Genomic DNA, 14,764 nt, shown 5'->3' on the forward strand with positions numbered 1-14,764 from the left:
GGGCAACACTCAGACCTTAATGGCAACGGGCTTCCCTATTAATGTTTTGATAGGCAATTAAGACTGCCAGTTAATGCAACATAACTGTATGCACATTATAACTTTGGGTGTCTTAAACCAGTGTCTCATACGGAAAGACTTTGATGAACTGATTTGTTTTCAACCTGGGAAATTTTGTGAGCTCGTATTAATGCTTTTGTAGCTACGATAGCTAGTTGCGTAGCTACTAGCCTGCTATCCTACTAGGGTAGCTACTAGCCTTACCCACTAGTATCCCTGGAATACGACCCGCCAATCGTTTAAGAACCAGGTACATAATCACTGCTGGGTGAACAGAAGCGGACAACTAAGGATTGCAGCCTAGTCAATCCTCCCGCCCCCAAGCCTGGATACGAACCTTGTCACTTGTACCCAGACGCAGCTTGAAAACTTGCTACACGTCTCAAGTCCAGCACCTTAGTTCCTTGTACAATTGTTCCTCCTATTTTCTTCGTCAACGGAACCTTACTCAATTTCTTTTCAACTACTCCTTTTCTCCTCCAACAGGAGTTGTGGGAGAAGATATTCTTGAAACATATTCTTTAAACACATCCCCTGTGACCTTCACACCACACCCCCACACCCCCCACCTCTTCCCCCCTCCCCAGGTGCACTTGCCAGGTCAATCCATTCGTTAAGAGAGCCTAATTGCCTCGTTACTCTCACCTGTCCTCTGGTGACTAATTATCAACACCTTTGTGGCCTTTCAAAATAATTAGACCTATCTACGGAAGGCTCATCCCCCCTCTCTCTCTCTCTCTCTCTCTCTCTCTCTCTCTCTCTCTCTCTCTCTCTCTCTCTCTCTCTCTCTCTCTCTCTGTCTCTCTCTCTCTCTCTCTCTCCCTCTCTCTCTCTATCTCTCTATCTCTGTCTCTGTCTCTGTCTCTGTCTCTCTCTCTCACTCTCTCTCTCTCTCACTCTCTCTCTCTCTCACTCTCTCTCTCTCTCACTCTCTCTCTCTCTCACTCTCTCTCTCTCTCTCTCCACACCACACATAAAAGAGCTTGCAGGAATCCCCAACATAAAGTAGAGCTGAGATATTGCCCACTAGTAAATCTTGTCTTGAGGTAACACAGGCTATATAAGCGATCATTTTTCGTTACCCCTGGACACAGCCTCGCTCCAGGTAAGTCAACTACGGGGCTTACCATAGCCCGTGCTACTTGGAACTTTTTGTTCCCAGTAGCTGAATCTTAAACAACAAAGTTAATCTGTGATACTGAGGCGGCTCTGGTTAGGGCCTCCCTGGGTATAGAGGGGTGGTGGCTGTGTGTTCGATATTGTCTTGTAAAAAGCTTTATATGAGTGCTTGGTGGACTTCGTTAGTGCGTGTGTTTTGTTAGTGCATGTGTTACGTTAGTGTGTGTGTGTGTGTGTGTGTGTGTGTGTGTGTGTGTGTGTGTGTGTGTGTGTGTGTGTGTGTGTGTTTCGTTAGTGAGTGTGTGTGTTTTGTTAGTGTGTGTGTGTTTCGTTAGTGCGTGTGTGTTTAATTAGTTAATGATTGCTTCATTGTTAGTACAAATGGGCTTCGTTAGTGCACGTATACTTTGTTAACGTGTGTGACTCGTTAGTGAGTATGGACATTGTTAATGTGTTTGTGTACACTCATCTAATTGTGCTTGCGGGGGTTGAGCTTCGGCTCTTTGGTCCCGCCTCTCAGCTGTCAATCAACTGGTGTACAGGTTTATGAGCCTATTGGACTCTATAAAATTTACATATGAAACTATAGGGAGTCAGCCTCCACCACATCACTGCCTAATACATTCCATTTGTTAACTACTCTGACACTGAAAAAATTCTTTCTAGCGTCTCTGTGGCTCATTTGGGTACCTAGTTACTACCTGTGTCCTTCAGTACGAGTACCTCCCGTCTTAAATAGTCTGTTTTTATTTACTCTATCAATTCTCCTGAGAATTTTTTATGTGGTAATCATGTCTCTCATAACTCTTCTGTCTTCCAGTAACGTGAAGCTCATATCTACCCCCTTCCTTCCATCTCCCATTTGATACCTTGTGTCTGTACTTCTGACTCCTCGACCTAGCTTCATTACTTTACATTTACTTCAGTTAAACTTTAGTCTCCATTTCTTGCACCCTTCTTTCAGTCTGTCCAGGTCATCTTATAGTCTCTTGCTGTCTTCCTCTGTCTTAATTATCCTCATACTTTTCGCATCAGCAAAAATTAAGAGTTCAAGAGCTGAACCCTGAGGGACTCCGGTAGTGACGTCTCGCCACTCTAAGATCTCACCCTCTCACAGTGACTCTCTGTCTTTTGTTGTTTCGGTACTCCCTTATTGGAGCTTTTTTGTGATGGGCTTTTTAGCATTTTTTTTGTGACGGCCATTTAACATTTTTTTAGCGTTTTGCATTATATTTAGCTTATGGAAGACGTCTTGAAGTAATATGAAACTCCTTATCTAGAGCTGGGACACATTGCTTCATAAGTCGGCTGCCTTTGGGTACCTTCGGACATTTTCCTCTCTCTCTCTCTCTCTCTCTCTCTCTCTCTCTCTCTCTCTCTCTCTCTCTCTCTCTCTCTCTCTCTCTCTCTCTCACTGCACCAATGAAAAAAAAGATCACTTGTGTATTCCGTCAAACCATTCACTCCTTCAATAGTCCTTACACACACACACATCAAACACGTCTGGAACAAGTCATAAACGAGCAAAATAGTGAACATTTTCAGACGTTCTTATGAGATTTTGGCAGGCCAAACTGTTTCCCTCCCTCCCCCCCCCCCTCTCTGCTACCCAGCAGGCTGGGGTTGATTAATCGCCCCTGTTGGCGGTCTGTTAGGGCGGATTGCCCGTCAGTTCATAACCGGATTACCTGACTAACGACCCGGTCGAAAAATTGAGAACCTGGTCGAATTTTTTTTTTTTAAGAGGTTGAAGGAGCAGTGGTGGTTGGTTGTAGAGTTGTGGTGGTGGTGGTAGAATCACCAGCGGTTGTGGTAGCAGACATGATAATGGTGATTGATGATCACAATAATGAATAAAAACAATTAAATATAACAAGAGCAATTCAAATAGGCCTAATTAATAGGCCTATCATACAAATAGCCAATTAGGGCATTATCTATCATTTGTTATACGTCAACCGATGTGAGAGTTCTGTGTTATTTAGCTGCCAAACATTTTGAGAGGAAAATGGCTATGGGAAATCAACTGGAAAATGTAATGTAGTCCAACCAACTCTAGTCTAATCTCACCTAACCCAACTTAATCTAATATAATCATCGCTAATCTAGCACATCCATATAATTGATATATAAAAGGATATATCAAATCCTCTATATCGGCCGAAACGTTCATTTCTCTTTCCCATTTCTCTGTGGATTTTCCGCATATCTTATATGGTATATAGTGGTTATGCCATATATATATATATATACATATATATATATATATATATATATATTTATATATATATATATATATTTATATATATATATATATATATATATATATATATATATATATATATATATATATATATATATATATATATATATATGTCGTACCTAGTAGCCAGAACTCACTTCTCAGCCTACTATTCAAGGCCCGATTTGCCTAATAAGCCAAGTTTTCCTGAATTAATATATTTACTATAATTTTTTTCTTATGAAATGATAAAGCAACCCTTTTCTCTATGTATGAGGTCAATTTTTTTTTATTGGAGTTAAAATTAACGTAGATATATGACCGAACCTAACCAACCCTACCTAACCTAACCTGACCTATATTTATAGGTAAGGTTAGGTTAGGTAGCCAAAAAAAGCTAGGTTAGGTTAGGTTAGGTAGGTTAGGTAGACGAAAAAACATTAATTCATGAAAACTTGACTTATTAGGCAAATGGGGCCTTGAATAGTAGGCTGAGAAGTGCGTTCTGGCTATTAGGTACGACATATATATATATATATATATATATATATATATATATATATATATATATATATATATATATATATATATATATATATATATATATCACCGGTTAGTGTAATTGTAAGGCGAATACCAGCTGCCAACAAACATAAGCAAGACGATCACGCTAGTGAAATATACAAAAAGCGATCACAGGCTCGTTACCTCTGATAACGCAAGGCTGACTGGTTGGCGAGGCTTCTGGATCGTTAGTTACCGCGGGCCCAGCCGTTCACCGTTAGTTGGAAGACTGGTGTATGTGCTATGGGCGCGCGTTGGCTCATTACTTCCTCGCTCTTGACATCAATATGCCGATAATGGGTCCAATCTTTTATATTGAATAATCGACATGTATTTTCTTCGCAGCTAATTGCTCGTTAATATATTATCTCCTGTATCACCTCCAAACAAAGATCCAAAAGTGATTCCATGCACCCGCCAAACCCGCTGTTTATGAATGAAAAGCGGTTTACACACGACTCACAACTGCTGACGTTCGAACATATCCGGAACAAGTGCTTCACTGACGAATTTTGTTCGAATCACAACGCTATAAATGCTTCACCCACGTACTACAAATACAAATAATCGCCAACAGAAATTAAACACCTAACCTAACCTATGCCTATATATGCATAATATGCCAATATAATATTAATATATATTTAAGAAAATTCCCATTTTGAATGAACAGCATGTAAATATTTATGAATTCGTCTGTGGGGGTTGACCGCTGGATGGAATGGACTTAAGTCGAGGACGGGTTGCCTGTAGATAATTCGTAGTAAATGGTCCATGGCCAGTTAAACAAAAAATTATTAAATCACCATTAATGGCTCATGAAGGAAAAATTGACTAGATTGGTTGGAATAAATAACATTTCATAAGAATACATAACACAGGTTAGACAAAGATAGGTGACACAAGGCTGGGGTTAACCAAACTACGTTGGATAGGGATAGCTAAATGCGAGATCAAGCGAGGGAAATATCAGGAAAGCGCCAAGCCATTACGACTATATAGCACTGGGAAGGGGTCAAGATAAGGATTTGGGATGGGACGGGGGGAAAGGAATGGTGCCCAACCACTTGGACGGTCGGGGATTGAACGCCGACCTGCATGAAGCGAGACCGTCGCTCTACAGTTAAGCCCAAGTGGTTGGGCTGGACGGTAGAGCCAAGGACGATATTCCCCAAGGCGAGGCAAGATTACACGATAGGATAACAAGGGGGCCAGGTTAAGCAAGGATATGTTAAGCAAGGATGAGTCCAAACAAGGTCAGGTCAAATACGTATAGTCTAAACAAGGTCAAGTCAAACAGCCTAATAGAACTTAACCACCTAACTTAACTAAACTAGGGGGAAGAAAACTATCAGGATAAAGCGCGAAGTCATTACAACCATATGGCTCTGGGAAGGGGTCAGGATAAGGATTTGGGATGGGACGGAGGGAAAGGAATGGTACCCAACCACTTATGGACGGTTGAGGGATTGAACACCGACCTGCATGAAGCAAGACCGTCGCTCTACCGTCCAGCCCAAGTGGTTGGCTTAACTATTCAACACATTATAATACGTAATAATATTTCCTTACATTTGAGAACATATCAAGTATTAATACTTAACACGTTTAAATTAATGACTGCATCTCAGGGTTCGATCCCCGGTTGGACTATTCATGGCAGCTGCGTGTGTGTTAATGTTTGTTTTTTCATGTGTGTGTTTTTTTACACGTAGCTACGATTTTAAAGTCTCTGTTCCCTCGCAGTTGTTTTATGTTTTTTTCATATTCGTGTTTAATAACGTTATGGATTTTTTGGCGGGAAAATCCAGAGCCTAACATTTTGCCTCTGGATTTTGTCCAACGTCTCTTGGTTAGTACTGGGACTGTTTACTATTGTGTTTGTGTTTACAGTTGCTCTGTTGATATTTTCCAGATCAAATTAAGTTCTAAAGTCTTTCGCGCCTTCCTGTTTATGTCGTCGCGATAATCTTCGAGTGTCTTTAAGATTTATGTTTATTAAACGTCAATAAAGTTCATAATATTGAGTACAATATCAAATTATTTGCAATTTTAAATATAAAATAATCTCATCAGCGGTTAGCACTTAATATAATTGAATAAACCTTCACCCAAAATTAGTTTAACTCGCAACTGAATGATCCCAGGTTCGATTCCCGGAAAGACTTTTGTTATCCCTATGCCTGTGTTCACCTAGCAGTAAACTAGAGTGTTTCCTAAGGAGTGCCGGACCAACCAGGCTGTAGTGGGTATGTGGGCCTGCGGGCCGCTCCAAGCAACAGCCTGGTGGACCAAACTCTCACAAGTCAAGCCTGGCCTCGGGCCGGGCTTGAGGAGTAGAAGAACTCCCAGAACCCCATCAACCAGGTATCAACCAGGTAAACAGGTGCCCGAGAGTCACGGAACTGTCGTGGCTATATATGGCAATAATGGCAAACACAAAACTTTACAGTTGTGAAGTGTATCAACAATGAATATCACTTTGTGGCACGCCAATCTGGACGGTACGAAGCCCTTTCAGTCACAGAGAGGACGAGTAAATATGGTTGGTGCACAGATATCTTCTTGAGGTTATCTTGAGATGATTTCGGGGCTTAGCGTCCCCGCGGCCCGGTCTTCGACCAGGCCTCCTTTTTGTAACACACCCTCAGGAAGCAGCCCGTAGCAACTGTCTAACTTCCAGGTACCTATTTACTGCTAGGTAACAGGGGGCATGAGGGTGAAAGAAATTCTGCCCATTTGTTTCCGCCTCCACCGGGGATCGAACCCGGAACCTCAGAGCTACGAATCCGAAGCGCTGTCCACTCAGCTGTCAGGCCCCAAGGTGGAGATATATGTACCACCACCGCCATGTTTCGATCTATGACGGTTCCTTCAACAGTCATTTCATTCTAAACATTAATGTAATATTCACTTTTTGTTTTGCGCAGAGAATGCTAAACGCGTTTTCGGCTTAATTCGCCTTCATCAGAGCACTTTAGAATGAAACATTTTAGAATAGGTTTCATTTTAAAATGCTCTAATGAAGGCGAATTGAGCCGAAAACCGCGTTTAGCATTCTCTATTTTTTACATGTAGTTTTTCCACATACATGGATCAGTGTTTTTGTGATCGTATATATATATATATATATATATATATATATATATATATATATATATATATATATATATATATATATATGTATATGTATATATGTATATATATATATATATATATATATATATATATATATATATATATATATATATATATATATATATATATATATATTTATATGAGGTTGGAGACCAAATGCTTATCCAACTTTGCAGGGTGAATAGTCTGGCGTGTGTGACAGACATTCAGGTCGGTGTGGGTCCTATTGGTCCTATTAAGAGTGGGTCGAGCCTAATTGTGACTGACGTGACTAGCAGAGTCCCTATATAGCTATGTATATAAATAAGTAAAGATGTCTGTTCGACGTCCAAGGCCACGTGAAGAAGAGAAAGGGAAAGAGAGTGGGGCACAGTAGGGAGAGGGTGAGAAGGGAGAAAGTAGGGGGGATGGAGGAAGAGATGAGGGAGGAATGGGAAAGGGAGGGAGGGAAGAGAGGTGTGGGAGAGGGGGAGAAACAGACCATTCAGGCTTCCGCAGAGTCCCCCTTCCAGTGTGTGTGTGTGTGTGTGTGTGTTTTCAACACCGGTGTTGCCATCTAAATGGTAAAATCAACTGTTACCGGATTCTCTTTATTCTGTTCATTTACCTCATCCCATATTAAAGAAGAAATGCTAATACCGCAATATATAAAATTTAAATACCTTATACATGAATAATCTGAAATTCTGAAATAACTCCCATAATGAAATAACTCCCATGATGAAATAACTCCATGATGAAATAACTCCCATGATGAAATAACTCCCATGATGAAATAACTCCATGATGAAATAACTCCCATGATGAAATAACTCCCATGATGAAATAACTCCCATGATGAAATAACTCCCATGATGAAATAACTCCCATGATGAAATAACTCCCATGATGAAATAACCCCCATGTTGAAATAACTCCCATGATGAAATAACTCCCATAATGAAATAACTCCCATAATGAAATAACTTCCATGATGAAATAACTCCCATGATGAAATAACTCCCATAATGAAATAACTTCCATGATGAAATAACTCCCATGATGAAATAACTCCCATAATGAAATAACTTCCATGATGAAATAACTCCCATGGTGAAATAACTCCCATGATGAAATAACTCTATGATGTGACATAAACGACAATGAAATAATTGATTATTTCAATAACTGATGTTGATTGAAACAGTGGACACTTCCGCGACACCATAAAGGTGAGAGATCGTTCTTGTTCAGAGGTCGAGGGTTCGATCCCCCAGCTGTGTTAAATAAGAATATTCTCACTTAAATATGTATCGTACACTCGCTGCGACTGCGGGAAGATTTACATCCAGATTCACGAAGCAGTTACTCAAGCACTTACGAACCTGTCCATCTTTTCTCAATCTTTGGCGGCTTTGTTTACAAATTATTAAACAGTTAATGAGCTGCGAAGCACTAGGAGGCTGTTTATAACAATAACAACAGTTGATTGGCAAGTTTTCATGCTTGTAAACTGTTTAATAAATGTAACCAAAGCCGTCAAAGATTGAGGAAAGATGTACACGTTCGTAAGTGCTTCGTGAATCTGGGTTCTGGAGTTTGTGTATGCTAGACTAGGCTGTTGATGTGGTCGGGGTTACCCGCCTATCTCAACTTCATATTTATTATGCTTTGTTCCCTTAATGACATTTGCAAGGCTTTCCGACGACTACTCCACCAGAAATTATATTATGGCGCTAGCCTATCTCAAAAAATATACATGAGAAACATTTCTGCCGCACACAGGCTGCGACTTTTTGCTAATCACGAATTGAAAAGAAACAAATTCACGAGTAACCCGCGCTGGTCAGCCAATCATAGATCAGAAAACATACATTATTTATTCTACACAATAAAGCGGCGTCTTTCAACCAATCGCGTACCAGGAGACAACTTTGCACTTCTTGGGCAGCCCAATTCACCCAATCAGAGACCAGGAAACAAATTTCTACCACTTAGATTACGCCACTAAGCCAATCAGAGACCAGGAGACACTCAGATTATCCCACTCAGTCAATTACAATAAATAAAGTCATGCCCATAAGGAAATGTATATGTTTATCTCTCAGAATGTTTGGTAATATGTTTATTGCTTGTGATGTGTGTCTATGTATATATTAACACGTTGTACTGAACGGGGTGAGAATAGCTTGAGCTACCTCATCCCTTTTGTGTGTATTTTACCTCAATAAACTTATTTCAATTTCAATTCAAGCCATACCCAATGACGATAAAATTTGACACCTACGTAGCAATTATCGAAAAACTTTATCTTCGAGTAATGTATAGCCTAATACGGACTATTTATTGGTTAACCTGATTTCAACCGCTGAATGAGTAGTGAAAGGAATTAATGATTAATGATTTCATTGCAAAATATAACATTGGGCGATTCAACACACTTACCTAAGTGAAGGAATGCAACAGGTGGCCCGTGCAATAAAATGTGGCAGCTGTACACATGTGGCAACACAGGTGTACACATGTGACGACACAAATATGTGTACAAATATGTACCTTGGTGAGACCAACTGGCCCAAGTTCTTGCTACTCAAATACTAGAAATATTATAGAATTAAACGTAGAATGCGTCAAATTGTTTTATTTTAAACGTAGCTGACACTAGCTAATATACGGTCATTTCATTTTAAACGTAGCTGACACTAGCTAATATACGGTCATTTCATTTTAAACGTAGCTGACACTAGCTAATTTACGTTCATTTCACTTTAAACGTAGCTGACACTAGCTAATATACGTTCATTTCACTTTAAACGTAGCTGACACTAGCTAATTTATGTTCATTTCATTTTAAACGTAGCTGACACCAGCTAATATACGTTCATTTCATTTTTAACGTGGCTGACACTAGCTAATTTACGTTCATTTCACTTTAAACGTAGCTGACACTAGCTAATTTACGTTGTTTTCATTTTAAACGTAGCGGACCTAGCTAATTTACGTTGTTTTCATTTTAAACGTAGCTGACACTAGATAACTTACGTTTAATTGTTTAATTTATTATGTGTAAACTAAATAGAAAGGAACCCACATAACGGAATAAAACCCGTCAGTTGTAATATCAACGAATTCGTCAGATATGACGCAATTCAACAAATTCATCGTTAATGAGCACATTATAACACATCAAACAAGTCAGCCTGAGACAATATGCATTAGACATTACGTAAATAAACATTTGATCTTCTAATAATGGCATTTACCATTATTTTGGTCGAGTTATATTTATGCAATGTTATTTTTTCTTCTTCGAGGTATCTAACACTACGGGAAACAGGGCCCGTTCAGAGTGAATGACCCGACGAAAGCAGAAAACAGTGGCCCCCTCCCCCCCCCCCCCCCCACCCACCGGAATTACAGAAATTAATCTCTTTCGACAAGCCTCGTTAAGCCGGCGTAATTCAAAAGGAATAGATTGCGGTGTATTACCCCCTTTAAATACATTCAGGAATGCAGGCATATATATATATATATATATATTTTAGTATACCACAGGCGAGGCAACTATATTATAAAATTGCTACGGAACGCAATTAGTAACGCGGAAATCGGCCACGAATTCACAATTAGTAACGCGGAAATTGGGCTGGAACGCAGGAACGTTATAAACAGATGAGACCCCCCTTAGAATAAACAGGATTAATGGGCGTGCAACAGAGATGCGAACATTGTAAAGCAATACGGAACACTATGAGCATTATACAGCAATACAGAACACACTATGGGCATTATACAGCAATACGGAACACACTATGAGCATTATACAGCAATACGGAACACACTATGAGCATTATAAAGCAATACGGAACAATCTATGAGCATTTTACAGCAATACGGAACACTGTGAGCATTATAAAGCAATACGGAACACACTATGGGCATTATACAGCAATACGGAACACACTATGAGCATTATAAAGCAATACGGAACACACTATGAGCATTATAAAGCAATACGGAACAATCTATGAGCATTTTACAGCAATACGGAACACTGTGAGCATTATAAAGCAATACGGAACACACTATGAGTATTATACAGCAATACGGAACACACTATGAGCACTATACAGCAATACGGAACACTCTATGACCATTATAAAGCAATACGGAACGCACTATGAGCATTATAAAGCAACACGGAACATTCTATGACTATTATAAAGCAATACGGAACACACTATGAGTATTATAAAGCAACACGGATTACACTATGAGCATTATAAAGCAATACGGAACACACTATGAGCATTATAAAGCAATACGGAACAATCTATGAGCATTTTACAGCAATACGGAACACTGTGAGCTTTATAAAGCAATACGGAACACACTATGGGCATTATACAGCAATACGGAACACACTATGGGCATTATAAAGCAACACGGAACATTCTATGACTATTATAAAGCAATACGGAACACACTATGAGTATTATACAGCATTACGGAACACACTATGAGCATTATAAAGCAATACGGAACACACTATGAGCATTATACAGCAATACGGAACACACTATGAGCATTATAAAGCAATACGGAACACACTATGAGCATTATAAAGCAATACGGAACACACTATGAGCATTATAAAGCAATACGGAACACACTATGAGCATTATACAGCAATTCGGAACACACTATGAGCATTATAAAGCAATACGGAACACACTATGAGCATTATATAGCAACACGGAGCACTATGAGCATTATAAAGCAATACGGAACACTATGAGCATTATAAGTTTGTACGAAGCTTAAGCAGAAACTAACCCGCACGGAACATATATTATGTTTTATGTTGTTACCGCACACACAAGTAACACATTGAAACGGAACAGAACGCCAGGCAACACGGAACACCAGAAACACAGGATAAATAATTACAAAATGCACACTAAAAATCAGAACGGAACAACAGTGACCCGCTGTAACAAATACGGAGCACAAAAATAACAAATTTTTAATTGTTACGGAACCCCCCCCCCCTCAAAATGTACGGAACAAAGAGTCCATTATAAATAGGCACGTAACACACTTAGTACATTGGAAATAGGTATGGAACATAAGTGATCCATTATAAATAGGCCCGGGACACAGGTAGCAGATTATAAATTCCGTACGAAACAAAAGTGGCCCATTTTAAATAGGTACGGAACACACGCAGCACATTATAAATAGATACGGAACACAAATGACCCATTATGAATAGGATCGGAACACAAGAAACCATCATAAATAAGTACGGAATACAAGCAACACTAGAGACAGTGGACCTCAGGTAAATCCAGGTAACACCCCCCCCCCCCCATTGAAACTACGACATCAAGGTAATCCCCATTAGATATATATGGATAAGGAAGACCCTTAACAAACAATTAATAGGTTCGGAACACTTATATAAACCCAACAACCGCGGAACACGAGAAGCCCAATAAATCAGGTATGGAACACAATTAAGTAGCCGATGAATACATGTACGGAACACCCTTCAAAGGGTAAGAAACAAAAAGTAACACGCTACATATCAGTAGGGACATCGGCAACTACCTTTCAACAAGTACGGAACGAATGTAGTCCATTATATATGGGTACGGAACACACGTAACCCATTATATACGGGTACGGAACACACGTACCCCATTATATATGGGTACGGAACACACGTAGCCCATTATATATGGGTACGGAACACGGGTAACCAATTATATATGGGTACGGAACACGAAAAACACATTCAACAGGCACGGAACACCAGAAAAGGCCCTTCAACAAGCACGGATCACAGGTACGGAAGATTAGAACCTGTGATCACAGGTACGGAAGATCAGTACCCTTCAACACGCAATATATATACAAATCACGTAAGATCAACAGGGTTTACGGGCTATTCATGCCCGTGCCACCTCTTGGGTGGCTTAATCTTCATCAATCATCATCAACGGGATGGGGGCGAGTGATGCCCCCTCAATGACTCCAGGTGATGTGATCGACTTGCCCTTAGTGGTATTTTACGGTATTTTCCCGCGTAAATCGAGTGTGGTGTGGTACCAGGTGTCAAGCCTGACCCTCGGCCAGACTTGGTACCCCTCGTGAGCGCCTGGTATGACGGTCGTGTGAAAACGGAGAGTGGTATCGAGTTGGTTTGAGATTACATGGTGTGAAATTTGGTATAGCATCAGAGGGGTACCTTGAGTATGATTTCGGGGGCTTAGCGTCCCCGTAGCCCGGTCGTCGACCAGGCCTCCTTAGAGGGAGTTGGTATCATAGTGAATCGCTCTTAATGACGGTGGTATCACGATGGTATATTACGTCACCTCACGTCCATACAAAGCGAAGATCAAGTCCAGGAGCTGGTATTCCTGGTTCTTTCGCCAGGTATGAGCTGGTATGACAATAGAATAAGGAATGTTAAGTTTTACCTTTAGATAGCGTGGTCTCAACTCCGGTGCGAGCCTGAGCAGCCTAGGTACAGCTCTAGACGACGCTGGTATGCTGGTATGCTGTCTGGTATGACTGTGAGATATACACCAGTCACAACTTCCCAACACCGGAAGCTTATATAACTCTGGTCCGCCCCGGGGAATGTAATATTAATATGTGTAATATCCACTTATGCCGTTCTGTGTTTTTTCCACTAGTCTACTGTTTCATCCCTCTCTTCCACCTTTCTCATCAGTGGGAGGGAGGCAGACGTGAGTGTGAGAGAGGGAGGGAGAGAGAGAGAGAGAGGGAGAAATCGGGTAAGAGCTGACGATACTTCTAGGAGGACCTAGCGATACTACTGTCTTCCACCACGGTCGGCCGTCGAATGAGAGGGAGAGAAGACTAGACCTCTCACCTCCCCCCCATCCAAATCCAACACCCCCACCACGACCCCACCCCCACCTGGCGTGCGCCCGCCCCGCCCCCATTCCACCCACACACACCCGCTCCGCCCCCTGCCACCCACACACACACACACCCGCAAACCCGCCTCCTGCCACCCATCCACACACCAACTCCGTCCCCTGTCGACCCCCTTCATCCATACCCATTCCACCGGACTCTAACCGATCCAAATACGGATCCACAGGGCCCATTCCACCGGACTCTAACCGATCCAAATACGAATCCACCAGGGCCCATTCCACCGGACTCTAACCGATCCAAATACGGATCCACCGGACTCATTCCACCGGACTCTAACCGATCCAAATACAGTATCCACCGGACTCTAACCGCTCCAAATACAGTTTCCAGGATACGAGCAAGGATGAGAGGTCCTTTCTACGGGTCCTTGAGAAGTCCCTACGAGTCTTCTCAAGGATGAGAAGATCCGTAGAACAACGCACAGTCAAAAGGGAACAAATGATTCCCCACATAACAGGAGAAACAACCCTGGAATACATAACATCAATTCTTATACCAAAGGCAAATATACGCAGAATAACGTCAGCGGCATATGCCAATCTGGGTCAATGTCGGCGTAGCCTTCGGGAACATGAACACTGGAGCACATGAAACTCCTTGCATCGTAGCGAATTTTCAGGGGGGTAAAGCGCCGAGCCATAACGACTATATAGCACTTGGAAGGAGGTCATGATAAGAATTTGGGAT

The 14,764-nt window shown here is 41.1% G+C and overlaps 1 protein-coding gene across 2 annotated transcripts in view; it reads right to left on the minus strand.

Annotated features, from left to right (window-relative positions):
- The window catches only part of LOC123756396 (synaptotagmin-15), a 96,267-nt gene extending 82,303 nt beyond the window's left edge, over positions 1 to 13,964 (minus strand). For both annotated transcript variants that reach the window (XM_069331190.1, XM_069331189.1), the window contains exon 1: positions 13,588 to 13,964. The gene's annotated coding sequence lies outside the window, so the exon portion shown is untranslated. The remainder of the gene's footprint in view (positions 1 to 13,587) is intronic.
- Between the last annotated feature and the right edge of the window lie 800 nt (positions 13,965 to 14,764).

Source organism: Procambarus clarkii, chromosome 25 (assembly GCF_040958095.1).
Source record: "Procambarus clarkii isolate CNS0578487 chromosome 25, FALCON_Pclarkii_2.0, whole genome shotgun sequence".
Classification (NCBI taxonomy): Eukaryota; Metazoa; Arthropoda; class Malacostraca; order Decapoda; family Cambaridae; genus Procambarus; species Procambarus clarkii.